The following is a 17260-nucleotide window of genomic DNA, read 5'->3' as shown; positions in this document are numbered from 1 at the left end:
TATAGTACAATATTGTTAACTCTAGTCATCATGCTTTACATTAGATTCCTGGAATTTACTCATCTTATAACTGAAAGTTTGACTAACATATCCCCTTCTCCCCCACCCCTCAGCCCTTGGCAACCACCATTCTATTCTCTGTTTCTGAGTTTGATGTTTTTAGATTCCACATATAAATGAGATCATACAGTATTTGTCTTTTTCACTCTTATTTCACTTAGCATAATGCCCTCAAGGTCCATCCATGTTGTCACAAATGGCAGGATTTCCTGCTTTTTTATGACTGAATAATACACCATCCCCCCCATGCACACCCCACATTTTCTTTATCTGTTCATCCCTTGATGGATACTTAGGTTGTTTCCATGTCTTGGCTATTATAAATAATGCTACAGTAAATATGGGAGTGCTGATGTCTCTTTGAGATAGTGATTTCACTCCTTTGAATATATACCCAGAAGTAGAGATTGTTGGATCATATGGTAGTTCAGTTTTTAGTTTTTTGAGGAACTTTCATATTGTTTTCCAATAGCAGCTATACCAGTTTACATTCCGGCCAACAGTGTACCAAAGTTCCCTTTTCTCCACATCCTGGACAGCATTTGTTATCTCTTTTTTTGATACTAGCCATTCTAACAGGTGGGAGGTGATATCTCATTGTGGTTTTGATTTGCATTTCCCTGATGACATTGAACATTTTTTCATGTACTTGTTGGCCAGTTGTATATCGTCTTTAGAAAAATTTTTATTCAAATCCTCTACCCATGTTTTAATTGGATTGTTTGTATTTTTGCTATTGAGTTGTATCAGTTCCTTACACATTTTGGATATTAACCCCTTACCTAGTATATGGTTTGCAAATATTTTCTCCCATCTCATAGGTTGCCTTTTCATTTTGTTGATTATTTCTTTTCCTGTACATAGGTTTTTAGTTTGATGTAGTCCACTTGTTTATTTTTGCTTTTGTTGCTTGTGCTTTTGGTGTCATATCCCAAAAAATCATTGCCAAGACCCAGGTCAAGGAGCCTTTCCTATATATTTTCTTCTAGGAGTTTTATAGTTTTAGATCTTAAGTTTAATTCTTTTTGAGCTAATTTTTGTGAGTGGTGTAAGATAGAGGTCCAATTTTTCTTTTGTATGTGGATATCCAGTTTTCCCAACACCATTTATTGAAGAAACTATCCTTTTCCCATTGAGTTTTCTTGGCTCCCTTGTCAGATATCAATATTAGCTGATCATATATGCATGGGTTTATTTCTAGGCTTTTGAATTGGTTCCTTTGGTCTGTATTTATGCCAGTACCATACTGTTTTGATTACTGTTGTTCTCTTTTTTTTTTTTTCAAGATTGTTTTGGCTATTCTGGTTCCCTTGAGTTTCTGTATGATTTTAGGATCAGCTTGTCAATTTTTGCAAAAAAGCCAGCTGGGATTTTGATAGCGATTGTATTGAATTTGTAGGTTAATTTGTACAAATCAGTATTGCCATTTGTATTAGTTTTCTATTGCTGCTGTAACAAGTACCACAAACTTTGTGGCTTAAAACAACACGTATTTAATATTGTATAGTTCTGTGGTAGTCAGAAATCTGAAATGGGTCTTTCTGGGCAAAAACAAAGTTGTCGGCAGAGCTTTGTTCCATCTGGAGGCTCTAGGAGAAAATCTCTTTCCATGCCTTTTTCCATCTTCTAGAAGCCACACCTACATTTTGTGATTCATGGCTCTTTCCTCCATTTTCATAGCCTATTACTCCAACCTCTGCTTCCATTGTCACATTTCCTCTCTCTGACTTTAAGCTTCTTGCCTCCCTCTTATAAGGACCCTGTGATTACATTGGGCTCATTCAGATAATCCAGGGAGGGAATCTTTATATCTCAAGAACCTTAATTTAATTACATCTGCAGAGTTTCTTTTGCCAAGTTCAGAGAATCAGGACGTGAACTTTTTTTTGGGGGGGTGGGGGTGGGCATTATTCTGTCTACTGTACCAATCTAACCATATCTTGGGATATTTTCCTATTTGTTGGATCCTCTTTAATTTCTTTCAGCAATATTTTGTAGTTTTCTAAGTACAAATTCTCTACTTGCTTGGTTGAATTCACTTTGAAATGTTTTATTCACTTATATGCTATCATAAATGGAATTGTTTTCTTAATTTCATTTCCAGACAGTTCATCACTAGTGTATTTAAATACAATTGATTTTTGTATATTAATCTTGTACCTCTAACTTTGCTAAATTCATTTATTAGTTCTGTCAGTAGAGATAATTTTTCTTCTTCCTTTCCAATCTGGAACCTGTGGTCCTTATTTTTGCAAGTCACAGAACTCAGTGTTATTTGTGCCATAGGATGCATTGGACTAAGGGAGATTTCCTGCTTTTCATTGAACTTGGAAAGGCATTTTAATGTGCTATTAAATTATGTTATTAGAGAATGCAATCCTAGGGAAGCAAGAGTGAAAGAAAAGGGAGTGAGATAGGAAAGGAGGGAGAAGTCATAGAAAGGTATGTTATAGAGCTGGTTACCATTTGGTATCAAGTGGCAACTGATTGCTCAATCTCCCTGAACTGCCTTATAGAAAGGGCACAGAGAATATTCTCTGGCTCCCATTTCTCATTTAACAAGTTCAGAATTGGGAAATGTTTTGCTATTAAAGGTATTATTTTGCATATCTCTCTCTAACTTTAACCATTATTGATTTTACAGTTTGGGTTGTAGGGATTGTAGGATTATAGGAATTTCTCTACTGCTGTTGCTGTTCTGCATAGCCTCCAAACTTAAGTACCTTAAATTCCCTGGGTGTGTGATGTGGTTTTTTCAATTACAAGATGAGAAGAAGGGATTGGCCATAGTTCATAGCCTTGTTATAATCTGTGACAACTCTTAATGGCTGGAAGCATAACATAAAGAACAAAGATTCAATACATTTAAGAAATTTCTTTTTCTTTTTCAGTATCATATTTTTTTTTCTTTCCTATTATTTTTCTGTACTGTTTATTTTCTATTTTTGAGATAGGTTTTGGGAACATAAGGAGTTGTAGTATAGCAGAATAGCTAATTGTAAGATTTCTTAAAATACTTGCTCTTCTTCTTTCTTCTTCTCTCTAGTCCTTGAACCTTTAACCATTTCTCTCTTTTGCCTTTCTTTCCTGAAAAATTCAGTCCAAACCTTCGTGAAGCAAGAGAGAAAAGGAAGTGAGAGAGAGAAAGAGGGAAAATAGCAGCACCAAGTGGCAGCAGCCTAAAAGGGAGTGTTAGAGCCCAGCAGCTTACTCTCAGATGGCCCATAGATTATTTGGGAATCTAAAAAGTCAGACTCATAGAACCAGAGAGTAGAATGGTGGTTGCCAGGCACTAGGGAGTGAGGGAGCAGGGAGATGTTGGTCAAGGGACACAAACTTTCAGTTATAAGATGAATAAGGATCTAATATACAGCATAGTGATTATAGTCAATAATACTGTATTGTATACTGGAATTTGTTAAGAAAGTAAATCTTCAGTGTTCTTTTCTTTTAAATAAATAAATACATTTATTTATTTATTGGCCGCTTTGGATCTTCATTGCTGTGCGTAGGCTTTCTCTAGTTGCAGCCAGTAGGGGCTACTCTTTGTTGTGGTGCACGGGCTTCTCATTGTAGTAGTTTCTCTTCTTGCAGAGCGCGGGCTCAGTAGCTGTGGCACACAAGCTCAATAGTTGTGGCTGTGGGCTCTAGAGTGCAGACTAAGTAGTTGTGGCGCACGGGTTTAGTTGCTCTGCAATATGTGGTATTTCCTGGACCAGGGATTGAACCTGTGTCCCCTGCACTGGCAGGCGGATTCTTAACCACTGTGCCACCAGGGAAGTCCTTAAGTGTTCTTACCATACATACACACACATGCAGAAATGGTACTATGTGAAGTGATGGATATGTTAATTAACTTGATTGTGGTAAGCATTTCACAATGTATGTGTATATTAAATCATGTTGTATATCTTAAAAACATCATGTTGTACTACCTAATTATATATATATATATATTTTTTTTTTATTTGTCAATCATACTTCAATAAATTGGGAAGAAATTAGAAAATATTCCCCCCTCCAAAAAATTATTTGAATTGTACTTGCAACTATTTCTCAAGTTTGAGATTGTTTCAGAATAAAAGGAATAAATATGATATTTAATCTCATATGAACTTTAATAATGAATGCTTCTGTATTACCTGTTTACTTTGAGCTGTTTAAGAGAATAGTTTTTGTTTCTTAGCTTAACATTTCAAATCTCCAAAGTTATTTCAATAAGAATCATTTTTAATACTTTAGTTTTATTTCATGATAAAGGTTAAATATCATAGTACAAACATGTATAACTCATTTTATTTATTTATAAATTATTAATATGTTAATGTAATAGATGGGAAAATAGGTTCATAAAGATTAAGCAGCATGATCCAAGATTATATGGTCTATCAGTCAGGGTTCTAAGGAAAACAGATGGTAAACTCAAATTAAAATAATTTGAGGGGGATTTATTTACAAGGAGACTAACTATAGAGTTTGGGGAGTGGTGTAGGGGAATTATAGAGCTAGTGCAGGAAGCCAGGTCTGGAACAGTAGAGCTGTTACAGGGAGAGGTTACCTGAAACTAGAAGTGATAATCATGTCGAGCAGTCTTCCTTGAGAGGAACAGTGAACCTGGAGGGATATAGTTATCTTGATGCAACTTCACAGGGAGTGATCCAGGGGAACACCCTGACCTAACTCTCTGTCTCCCTCTACTCTTCTGTCAGGCAGAGCCCACTGAGCTATTGGAGGTAGTCCAAACAGACTAACTTGCAGGGGCAGAGGGCAGATGGAGAGGGATGGGGACGTAGAGGGACAATTGGAAAATATCTGTTATGGTCCACCCTGTTTGCCCTGTGTCCTTTCTTGTCTGAAATGAGGTAAAATTTCATGTCCTCAACACAAGAGATGCCCAAAGTTCCATTTGCTATTTATCATCATGGGGCTATATGGTCATTTGTTCATACTTTCACCTTAAACCTAAACAATTTGCCATAATTAGTGCCCTCATATAAAGTAGCAGGAGGGAAATGGGAAGATAAAAACAAGTAACGTAAAATGCAGTTGTTACAATCGCTACTTCTATAACTTGACACTATGCCAATTGCCTCTTTCTAAGCCAGAGTGTGCTCCTTGGCTGTGCTTTTCCTTAGCTCATTCATTCCAAAGGCAGAACATTTAATTGTTGGTTCTGGGGCTACAAAGATAAATCAATCATGTATCCTCACTAAAAGAGGTCACTTTGCAATAGATGAAATAGTTGTTAATTTTTTTATTAGTTATTTTATACATATTAGCGTATGTATGTCAGCCCCGATCTCCCAAGGTGCATATACATACTTTATTCTGATTCATATATCTTTTTTTAATACATCCTTACTGGAGTATAATTGCTTTACAGTGCTAAGTTAGTTTCTGCTGCACAGCATAGTGGATCAGGCATATTTATACATATATCCCCATATTCCTCCTCCTTGAGCCTCCCTCCGCCTTCCCCATCCCACCCCTGTAGTTCATCACAAAGCACCAAGCTGATCTCCCAGCGCTATGCAGCAGCTTCCCACTAGCTGTTTTACAATTGGTAGTGTATATATGTCAGTGCTACTTTCTCACTACGTCCCATCCTCCCCTTGCCCCCTCTGTGTCCTCAAGTCTGTTCTCTACATCTGCATCTTTATTCCTGCCCTGTCACTAGGTTCATCAATACCATTTTTCTAGATTCCTTATATATGCGTTAGCATATGGCATTTGTTTTCTCTTTCTGACTTACTTCACTCTGTATGACAGACTCTAGGTTCATCCACTTCACTACAAATAACTCAATTTCGTCCCTTTTTATGGCTGAGTAATATTCTATTGTATATGTGCTCCACATCTTCTTTATCCATTCATCTGTTGATGGACATTTAGGTTGCTTCCATATCCTGGCTATTGTAAATAGCGCTGCAGTGAACATTGGTGTGCATGTGTCTTTTCGAATTATGGTTTTCTCAGGGTACATGCCCAGTAGTGGGATTGCTCGGTCATATAGTAGTTCTATTTTTAGTTTTTTAAGGAAGCTCCATACTGTTCTCCATAGTGGCTGTATCAATTTACATTCCCACCAACAGTGCAGGAGGGTTCCCTTTTCTCCACATCCTCTCCAGCATTTATTATTTCTAGTTTTTTAATTATGACCATTCTGACTGGTGTGAGGTGATATCTCATTGTGGTTTTGATTTGCATTTCCCTGATAATTAGTGATGTTGAGCATTTTTTCATGTACTTCTTGGCCATGTATATATCTTCTTTGGAGAAATGTCTGCTTAGGTCTTCTGCCCATTTTTTGATTGGGTTGTTTGGTTTTTTTTGGTAATGAATTGCATGAGCTGCTTGTAATTTATTTTAAATGATACTTGGTTATTATTCAGATGACAAGCTAAAGTTTTGAGTTTTAAAAAAAATTATGTTTTTCTTGGTTGTATAAACTTATAGTCATAATTTTTAAAGCTTTGTAAATATTGGTATTAAATATACTAATGATATATCACTTATTTTACATAACAGTGGCAATAGCAATAATATTAATAGTTAATACATATATAGTGAACATTTACTATGCCAACACTGTGCTAAGTATTTAACATATTTTAGCTTATCTAATTCTTACTACAGTCTTTTTGAGATATGTGCTTTTATTGTTGAAATTTTACAGATGAGAACATGATTCCAACATAAGATTTGTCCACGGTCATATAACTAGTTAGAGAGATTAGAACCAAGACAGTCTGGTACCTATGTCCGAAATCTTAACCATTATGCTGTATTCAGTTATGCATAGTGAAAAATAAAAAAAAAAGAGTGATTGAGGGCTTCCTAGGTTGCACAGTGGTTAAGAATCTGCCTGCCAATGCAGGGGACACAGGTTCGAGCCCTGCTCCAGGAAGATCCCACATGCCATGGAGCAACTAAGCCCGTGAGCCACAACTATTGAGCCTGCGCTTTAGAGCCCGTGAGCCACAACTGTGGAGCCCATGTGCTACAGCTACTGAAGCCCACGCGTGTAGAGCCTGTGCTCTGCAACAAGAGAAGCCACGGCAATGAGGAGCCCGCACACCACAACAAAGAGTAGCCCCCACTCCCCGCAACTAAAGAAAGCCCATGCACAGCAAAAAAGACCCAACACAGCCAATAGAATAAAAAAATAAATAAATTAAAAAAAAAAAGAGTAACTGAGAAGGGCAAATCAATTAAGTGAAGACATTATATACGGAAATTATTTTTCCTTACCTGTCCATAAGAAAATTCAGACATAGATTTTGTATATAGACTATGACAAATCTTTATTGCTTTTAATAACACCCATTCTTGCCTTATACATTATATCACATCTCTAATGCATAGAGTTAAAACAAAGTGTCTAGCTGATGCTGTACTAGAACAATAAATGTATTGTTGAGTCTAGTATATTAAATTAATATATCATGGACCTATTATATATTCTTACAAGATTAACTTTTTTCTCCAGTAGTATAAAATGGTTGAAATTAGTGAAAGTTATAATTTAAATCAAGGAAATAATTCACTTTGCAGTACAGATGGAAAAACAGAACAGGTGACTCCATAAATGGGGAATATATTGTTATTTTATTCACCTTATTTTTAATTGCCTTTATGATTTACCATAGCAATTTAGGTAGTTTCAGTTTTCAGTTACATTATAGAATTTGTTAGAAAGCAGTAGAAGGAGGAAAAGAGGCAGAACATTTGCAAGTTTTACTGATAAGTGGTTTATAAAACTCATTTTAAGAGTGCTTTATGGGGTACTTCCCTGGTGGCGCAGTGGTTAAGAATCTGCCTGCCAGTGCAGGGGACACAGGTTCAAGCCCTAGTCAGGGAAGTTTCCACATGCCGCAGAGCAACTAAGCCTGTGTGCTAGAACTACTGAGCCAGCACTCTAGAGCCCGTGAGCCACAACTGTGGAGCCTGAGTGCCACAGCTATTGAAGCCCATGATCCTAGAGCCTGTGCTCCACAACAAGAGAAGCCAGTGCAATGAGAAGCCGCAACAAGAGAAGCCACTGCAATGAGAAGCCTGTGCACCACAACGAAGAGTAGCCACCGCTTGCTGCAACTAGAGAAAGCCCATATGCAGCAATAAAGACCCAACACAGCCAATAAATAAATAAATAAATAAAATAAATAAATTAAAAAAAAAAAAAGAGTGATTTACGGGAATTCTCTGGCAGTCCAGCGGTTAGGACTTGGCACTTTCACTGCCAGGGCCCGGGTTTGATCCCTGGTCGGGGAACTAAGATCCCACAAGCTGCATGGCCCAGCCAAAAAAAGAGTGCTTTATATGATGGTTGTAATCTAAATTTGTGGTTCCTTTGCTAACTGCTCTAAACCCTGTGCTCCTAGAGATTCTGGAAAGATGATAAGGACATGCTGTGGGAGCAGAAAGTGTGCAGCAATCTTCGTAGCTCCTTTTATGGTAGAATATTTTCCCCCAGAGTTCAGCTGCAGGAGGTAATATATCTGAAGTGCTTGTTAAAGTATAAACTTCTGTATTGATGTTAGTTATGACTTGTCTAAGATCATGTGTGGTAAATTTGCTACAGAACTGTAAATTAGAAATTTTTTTCAGTTTTCTGCGCAGTAAAATATTTTGTTTTTTAAAGAACATATTTTGTTCATTTTAGCTCATTCCACTAAGAGTATATTTGTAGTACTAATTTGGCACTGGGTTCTTCAGTTATTATAGTGTTGCTTTTAATGAATATATATGCTGTTTATTACAACTGAGGTTGGTATTTTATCTCCTTTTTTGGGCAGATTAATTTTTTTGAGAGGACAGTACAACTATTAATATTCACTTAACAAATATGGTCAAAACAAAGTATAGGGTAGCCCCGAAACAGAATCCTGTTTGTTCATTTTTACAACCGTTTTGGGTTACATTTTTTTTTAAGTTACGTAATAAACTTTTATTTATTTATTTTTTTAATAAATTTATTTATGTATTCATTGGCTGCATTGGGTCTTCATTGCTGTGCACGGGCCTTTTCTAGTTGTGGCAAGTGGGGGCTACTTATCCTTGCAGTGTGAGGGCTTCTCATTATGGTGGCTTCTCTTGTTGTGGAGCATGGGCTTTAGGTGCTCGGGCTTCTGTAGTTGTGGCACACAGGCTCAGTAGTTGTGGCTTGTAGGCTCTAGAACGTTGTGGCTCACAGGCTTAGTTGCTCCAAGGCATGTGGGATCTTCCCGGACTAGGGTTCGAACCAGTGTCTCCTGCATTGGTAGGCGGATTCCTAACCACTGCACCACCAGGGAAGTCCCTGGGTTACATTTTGGATTCAGCATTAAATGGATCATCTTTCCTTTAACTTGAATATTACATCTGAGTACACACCTGTAAGCATTCTTATAATATGAATAGCTGTCCCCCTGCAGTTTTGCATATTATGAATTTGGACAGATTTTAGAAAGAATTTTTAGGCTGAAAAATTCATATAATGAAATTTATGATTCTTTAAAGCAGTAGGTGAGTGAAAAAGGTAAGCTGTTACTTGAACAGCTTCATTTAAATCTCAAATATCTTTTACCTTTTTTGTGTTATAGAAACAATTGTAATTCCTAATAATAGTGTAAAAATTTTGCTAAAATAATTTGCTAGGCAGTTGGTTAAATTTCTTTCAAAGTATATTTGTTGAATTCACATTAACAAAAATTGGTTACAGTGGTATAATGTTCCGTACAGCATATAACTGTCCTCAGCATTTTTCTTGATAGTATTGGTTAATGTTCACTCTCATGAAGCCTCTTAGATCATGCTTTATTTCTTTTGTACTTTTGTGATCCTTATGGGGTTATGGAATGTAATAATATGACCTTCAATCTTACAAAAATAGACTGAACTATTTCTGAAAGAAGTGTTGTAGCAGAGCTGCAACAAGAGAGGCTTTCACAGGGTTGATAGGCTGTGAAACTGTTCAATGGACTTTGATTTCAAAGACATCTGTTTTAAATTAATCTTTGTCAGATACATGCCATTGTAGACAATTCAAATGCAATTGACTTTCTGACCTTAGAACAAAGAAATACTGTACAGTAATTTTTTCCAATATAAAATTAATTTTTTTGAGTCTTAGTTGCTGTGGTATGGTCCTGGAGCTTGTTGAAAAGATAATGGAGAAGGGTATTTGGCATTTTATTAATTTTTTTAAGAAAACTTGATTTTAGGGAATTGAAAATGCATATGCAGGAACATAGGCCATTCTGGAAACCAGCATGGAGTAGTTCCATTGGCAGCATTTTTCAGTAACTGATAAAACAGTTAATTTTTTGAATAAATCCTTGTGTTGAAATTTCTTAGTCCTGCACGCTGTTAATATGTCTTTTTTAAAAAATTGCATCTAGAGTAGATGTGAAATATAGGTGATCTCTGAAAAAAAAAGATTGCTGTACTGTGAGATAAATGTAACTGCTTTTAAATATTCATGTGAAATAATGTAAATTCAGTACTGTGCTATAAATATTGGTAATTCTCCAATCCTTTTTAACTTAATAAGAAGTTATTTCAGGGCCTTCGAGTACATAACATGTCTTTTTAAAATTAAAACTGTCTTCTAATTTATGTAGTTACCTATTCTTAGAACTTCAATATTTGCTTCGTAAATGTGATTTGGTATGTTTTTGATTGAGGTGGGAGGGATTATGACTAATCCCTTTACTATTGAGGATTCAAAAAGAATTATTTCTTAAAATAGCTTAAATAGCTTTGTTTTTTTAAAAAATTACGTGCTAATTAATTACAACAAAATACAAAAGTTAAGAGAAAAAAGGTAAAAGTCATCTGAACATCTTTCCAGAATTTTCTCAGTATATAGGCACAGAGACGTATGCATACTATTTTATATAAATAAGCTCATGTAATATGTGCAGGCTTTTAAATGTTTTAGTACTTTTATCTTTAAAATGAAATAAAGTATTTTACATACACGCAAATTATGTGTACATGCACATATATTTATACATACACATAGATGTTGCTGAGTTTTAGTATTTCATTGTCTTGGAGCCATAATGTTATCTGTGGGGAGATTAAAAGCTGATAATGCTTATGTATATTATAGATTTTAATAAGTTTTTTATTCAGTGCATACTGTGTATTAAGATTGGTGAATGGCAAATGCTAAAGAAAGTGTTAAGATCCTACCATCTACTACAGATCACCAGTATAGTAGAATTTTTCTCATGTATTCATTCATTCATTCATTCATTCAATAATGAGTTGAATTAGTTGAGACTATACATTAAACTTGTAGGCTGAACTGTGATAGGCAATTAGGAATATAAAAGCAGAATGATTTGGGTTTGTTGACAACAGGGAACTGTTGGAGGTACCTGATTAGAAACGTGACATGATGAAATATATTAGGAAAGTTAATCTGGCAGGTCTGTGTGATTTGAGTCAAATAAAAAGAGAGAGTGTAGCCTGGTGATACTAGTATAGACCTTAACATTAGAGGGATTAGGGTTCAAATTCCAACTGTGTTGAATAGAGAGCCCAGAAATAAACCCACACACCTACATTCAATTAATCTTTGACAAACAAGGCAAGAATATAAAAAGGAGAAAAGACAGTCTCTTAAGCAAGTGGTGTTGGGAAAACTGGACAGCTGCATGTAAATCAATGAAGTTGAACACTCCGTCACACCATACACAAAAAATAAACTCAAAATGGCTTAAAGACTTGAATATAAGATATGATACCATAAAACTCCTAGAAGAGAACATAGGCAAAACATTCTCTGATATAAATCATAGCACTGTTTTCCTAGGTCAGTCTCTCAGTGCAATAGAAATAAGAGCAAAATAAACAAATGAGACCTAATCAAACTTGCAAGCTTTTGCACAGTAAAGGAAACCATAAACAAAATGAAAAGACAACCTACGAGATGGGAAAAAATATTTGCAAATGATGTGGCTGACAAGGGCTTAATTTCCAAAATAAACGAATAACTCATACAGCTCAATAACAGCAACCCAATCAAAAAATGGACAGAAGACCTAAATAGACATTTCTCCAAAAAAGACATACACGTGGCCAATGGGCACATGAAAAGATGCTCAACAACACTGATTATTAGAGAAATACAAATCAAAACTACGAGGTACCACCTCACACTGGTCAGAATGGCCATTATTACAAAATCTGCAAATAACAAATGCTGCAGAGGGTGTGGAAAAAAGGGAATCCTCCTACACTGTTGGTGGGAATGTAAACTGGTGCAGCCACTATGGAAAACAGTATGGAGGTTCTTCAGAAAACTAAAAATAAAGTTACCATATGATCCAGCAATCCCAATCCTGGGCGTATATCTAGAGATAACTCCAATTTGAAAAGATACAAGTACCCCAGTGTTCATAGAAGCAATATTTACAACAGCCAAGACATGGAAGCAACCTAAATGTCCATCAACAGATGAATGGATAAAGAAGGTGTGGCGCGCGCGCGCGCACACACACACACACACACACACACACACACAATGGAATACTACTCAGCCATAAAAAAAGAATTAAATAATGCTATTTGTAGCAACATGGGTTGACCTAGAGATTTTTTTTTTTAATTTTTAAAATTATTTTATTAAACATTTTTTTTTTATTTTTGGTTGTGTTGAGTCTTTGTTGCTGCATTCAGACTTTCTCTAGTTGCAGCAAGTGGGGGCTACTCTTTGTTGCACTGTGCTGGCTTTTCATTGCGGTGGCTTCTCTTGTTGAGGAGTACGGGCTCTAGGCATGCAGGCTCAGTTGTTGCAGCATGCAGGCCCTAGAGCACTTAGGCTCAGTAGTTGTGGCACACAGGCTTAGTAGCTCCAAGACATGTGGGATCTTCCCAGACCAGGGATTGAACCCAGGTCCCCTGCATTGGCAGGCAGATTCTTAACCACTGTACCACCAGGGAAGTCTGACCTAGAGATTATCTTACTAAGTGAAATAAGTCAGCAAGAGAAAGACAAATACCATGTGATATCACTTACATGTGGAAACTAAAATATGACACAAAAGAACTTATCTATGAAACGGAAACAGACTCACAGACTAGAGAATAGACTTGTGGTTGCCAATGGGGAAAGCAGGGGGAGGGATAAATTAGGAGTATGAGATTAAAGATACAAACTACTATATGTAAAATAGATAGACAGAGTCCTACTGTACAGCACAGGGAACTATATTCAATATCCTGTAATAATCCATAATGGAAAAGAATATGAAAAAAACCATATATATGTATAATTGAATCACTTTCTTATACACTATAAACAGAACATTGTAAATCAACCATACTTCAATTAAAAAAAATAGGATAAAAAAATAAAATCCTACCAACAGTGAAAAAAAGAAATTCCAAATGTGTCACTAGCTCCTTGGTCATGATTAAGTTACTTATTTAGGCAACAACATCCTTGTCACTAATATAAGATCATAATACCTACCTCTTAGAATTGTTGTAAGGACATTTAGTGAGAGGTTACTATATGCCAACGTCTGTGCTACAAGCATTATCTCATTTATATGAGAGTATATGTTTCCCCACCTTCTAATATGGTTGGATTTTTAAGGAGGAGTAGAAGAATTCTTTGGGAAGGACATTCCAAGCAGAAGGAGCTAGATGTACAGCTTACAAGGTAAAAGAATGTGTGAAACAACGTGGTGTGTTTGAGAAATGATGAGTGTAGCATGTGTGTGAAGGGAAAGCATAAGAGAGATTGGAATTGAGAGGAAACTTAACTTGAACCCAGATCATCAAGGGCCAGTCTTTCTAAGGAGTTCAGGCTATATCTTGTAAAGCAGGTAGCACAAATTCAGTTGTTTATGGGGAGCCAGGCAGGTAAGGTAATTGAGTGAATTAGACTACGTAGGGACTCTGGTAAACTGGAAATCACAAATCACATATGCCCTGTCTTACCTATGTGTCCTTTCCTCTGCTCCAGCACAGTTTTCTATGTGGAAATTAGGGCCTAGTGTTGCCGAATTTTCTAATTTTTTAAAGTGAAGCTGTATATCCACATTTTTTTAACGTGAAAACATATTTTCAAAGCTCCTGAATGTGGGGAAAAAAACCCCTTCATCTTTATTTTTTACGCAACCCGTAGGCTGTCAGTTTATGGTCTCTGCTGTAGAGGGATGGGAAGCCATACAAGCTTTTTAATAACAAGGGTGATGACATGGCCAGATTTGATTTTGAGATAGATCATTCTCGCTTCAGTGTGGAGAATGGATTGGTGAGAATAAAGAATGAACGTAGGAGGCTACTGTAATAGGAAAAGCGAGAGAAGAGAAGTGGCTAGCTTAAGGCAGTGGCATAGGGCTGGGAGTGGGAGTGGGAGTGGGAGATGAATTGAAGAGCTCATTTCAGTACTGTGCTTCCCAGTATTTTCACTTTCGTGGACCACTGTGGATTTACTGTTTGAAAAGATTTGTGTCTTGCAAGTAAGCTATATTTATTAGTAATCATATCACCCTAAAAATTTAATTGCCAATTATAAGTTCCTATAGGCATAAAGTAACTATGCATATTGCATTAAGTTGATGCAATTCAATTCTAGTTCATAGTAAAAAAACAAAACAATAAAAAAATCCTAAGCCTGAAGCTGTAATTAGCTTTTGTAACCTTACTGTAAGTATAACTACAATAGGGAAAAGCGAATGTGTGTAATTCTTAATTACTACTCAAATTAAATCTAGCCAAAAAAGGAAAAATAGATAACTCAGAAATTTGACCATAATTTACTTTGAATCAGGAGAATTCTGATTCACATTTTCTGATCAATTCATTATATTAGTCTCAAACATTTTGATCTCAGGACTCCTTTACGTTGTTAAAAATTACTGAGGCTTCCCAAAGAGCATTTGTTTATGTGGGTCATATCTATCAATATTTACCGTATTAGAAGCTAAAATTTCAATTGGGACTTCCCTGGTGGTCCAGTGGGTAGGACTCTGTGCTCCTAATGCAGGGGGCCCAGGTTCCATCCCTGGTTGGGGAACTAGAATCCCACATGCATGCCGCAACTAAGAAGTCTGCATGCCTCAGTGAAGATCCCGTGTGCCCCAGCTAAGACCCAGCGAGGCCAAAATAAATAAAACAAATAAATATTAAAAAAATAAATAAAAGACCTGTTTTGGAGAGTAGGTCTCTCCAAAAAAGTGATCTGAAGAATGCAAAATACATAGTCTGTCGTTGTTTTCCAGTCGGCTTGATGGATGAGTCATAATCCTATCCCAGTTACCTCTCCAAATTGGAAAATGAGAAGCCCGGACTAGTCGCAGAAACTTAAAAAAATTTTTGACTAACATACTTCAACACCAACAATAACAAATAACTAACATTTACTGATCATTTACTATATGTTAAAAGTATTCTGTGCTTTATTGACTTATCTCGTTTAATCCTCATAGCAGTGATACAAGACATAATATTACCATCTCCATTTTACAAATGAAAGAAGTGCGACTTAGAGTTTAACTTGACTAGTAAACCAAGGGGGCAGAATTTAGATACAGAACCTGAAATTTTTTATAGGAACAAATAAATATAGGAACAGAAAACAATAAAGCAAGTTCTGTACTGCGTTATAACAATTATAGTAATTACTAGAACTGAATTAACTTATAGTAAGTTATTAGCACAACTCTTACTTAAAATATTATTATGTTGAAGTTATGTTGTAAAAATGCTTTTGGGTTAAACCTATTTTTATGTGAATTTCTGTAAGAGATGAAATACAACTAACTCTGGTATAGAAAGGATTTAGTACAATTGTCTTTGCAATAGCATGTCATTTAATTTTCCATGTGCTGTAACAGATGACTGTTAGCACAACACAATTTGAATTTTTCACCTTTTTCTTTTCAATTTTACCTCCAGATGAATTTCATTTGATTTAGCTACTTTTAGGTTCAGCCTTATTTTGAATATTTTCCTGAACTAGAGTAAAAGATACATTACTCTCTTCCCAGGAGCCCTAATTCTGTATGGTTTCCAGTATTGCAGTGATTTTTACCATTGTGAAAATTCAAATTTTTATAGTTTTCCAGTGTTAAGAATTGCAGTTCAGCTATTTAAGGCAGCAACTGCCATATTATCATAGAACTAAAATAAGAAAAGAATGGAACTAACATTTATTGAAAACCTTTTATGTGCCAGGTATGTCAAAATCCATTGTCTAAACTATCACAACAACCCTATAAAGGTAGGTGCTATCTCTGTTTTACAGATGGGAAAAAAAGCCCCCAAAGTTAAATACCTTGCTCAGATTCCCACAGCTAGTTATAGGTAAAGCCAGGATTTAAATCCAAATCTATTTGATTTCAGAGAGAGAAGTTCTGTAACATTACTTGAAAAAGGTAAGCAATTCAGTCACTTGGGATAATATTTGCCAAACATATGTTTGACTAAAGGTTGGCATCTAGATATATAAAGAACTCTCTCAGTTCAATAATAACAAGACAAGCAACCTGATATAATATGGGCAAAAGATGTAAACAAACACATCACAAAGATTATGCTATGCAAATGGCTAATAAGCACAATAAAAAGTGCTCAACATTATTAGTTATCAAGGAAATGTAAATTAAAACCACCATGAGGGACTTCCCTGGTGGTGCAGTGGTTAAGAATTCACCTGCCAATGTAGGGGACAAGTGTTCCAGCCCTGGTCTGGGAAGATCTACATGTGGAGGAGCAACTAAGCCCATGCACCACAACTACCAAGCCCGCATGCCACAAGTACTGAAGCCTGTGCACCTAAAGCCTGTGCTCTGCAGCAAGAGAAGCTACCACAATGAGAAGCCAGTGCACCACAACAAAGAGTAGCTCTTGCTCACCGCAACTAGAGAAAGCCCGTGTGCAGCAATGAAGACCCAACGCAGTCAAAAATAAATAAGGAAATAAGGAAATAAGTAAATAAATAAATAATTAAAAACAAAACCTCAATGAGATAGTATTACTACATTCCCACCAGAATGGCTAAAATTAAAAAGCCAAATATTGGTAAGGATATGGAGCAATCAGAAGTCTTATAACATTGTTGTTGGGAATATAAATGGTATAATCACTTTGAAAAATGGTCTGCAGATGTACCTACCCTATGATCAGAAGTTCCACTCAAGTATTTACTCAAAATAAATGAAAGCACATTTCAAAAATGTCAACAAAGGGTCTTCTC

General features: G+C 36.1%; 1 protein-coding gene and 1 non-coding gene across 2 annotated transcripts in view; both read left to right on the top strand.

Moving 5' to 3' along the window:
* ZSWIM5 (zinc finger SWIM-type containing 5) overlaps positions 1 to 17260 on the top strand; it is a 223047-nt gene that overhangs the window by 24450 nt on the left and 181337 nt on the right. The window lies entirely within an intron of this gene.
* TRNAR-CCU (transfer RNA arginine (anticodon CCU)) lies at positions 15007 to 15079 on the top strand. Its single transcript has one exon. It is a non-coding gene; the product is annotated as a tRNA-Arg (tRNA).

The sequence above is a fragment of the Hippopotamus amphibius genome, chromosome 1 (genome assembly GCF_030028045.1).
Source record: "Hippopotamus amphibius kiboko isolate mHipAmp2 chromosome 1, mHipAmp2.hap2, whole genome shotgun sequence".
Lineage (NCBI taxonomy): Eukaryota > Metazoa > Chordata > Mammalia > Artiodactyla > Hippopotamidae > Hippopotamus > Hippopotamus amphibius.
This window is presented reverse-complemented; position numbering and strand designations above follow the sequence as displayed.